This window comes from Penaeus monodon, chromosome 31 (assembly GCF_015228065.2).
Source record: "Penaeus monodon isolate SGIC_2016 chromosome 31, NSTDA_Pmon_1, whole genome shotgun sequence".
NCBI lineage: Eukaryota > Metazoa > Arthropoda > Malacostraca > Decapoda > Penaeidae > Penaeus > Penaeus monodon.
The window spans coordinates 9999200-9999419 of NC_051416.1; positions in this window are offsets into that span (position 1 = coordinate 9999200).

Sequence of the window (220 nt, forward strand, 5' to 3'; positions counted from 1 at the left end):
AAAAATATGTATATATTTTCATTCTAACCACAGTTTTAATTTCGTGGAATTGCCGGACCATCGCCCGCCCCCGCCCCCCCCCCTCCTCTTTTCATATAAAAAAGACAGAAGAAATAAAAGAAAAAGTAGAGAGGCTGAGTTTTTCATTCAGAAAGCGTACCCGGTTTTGCATGCAATTGTTCCTCCAGACTTGCTTCTTGGAATCATTTTTGTGTGTCTG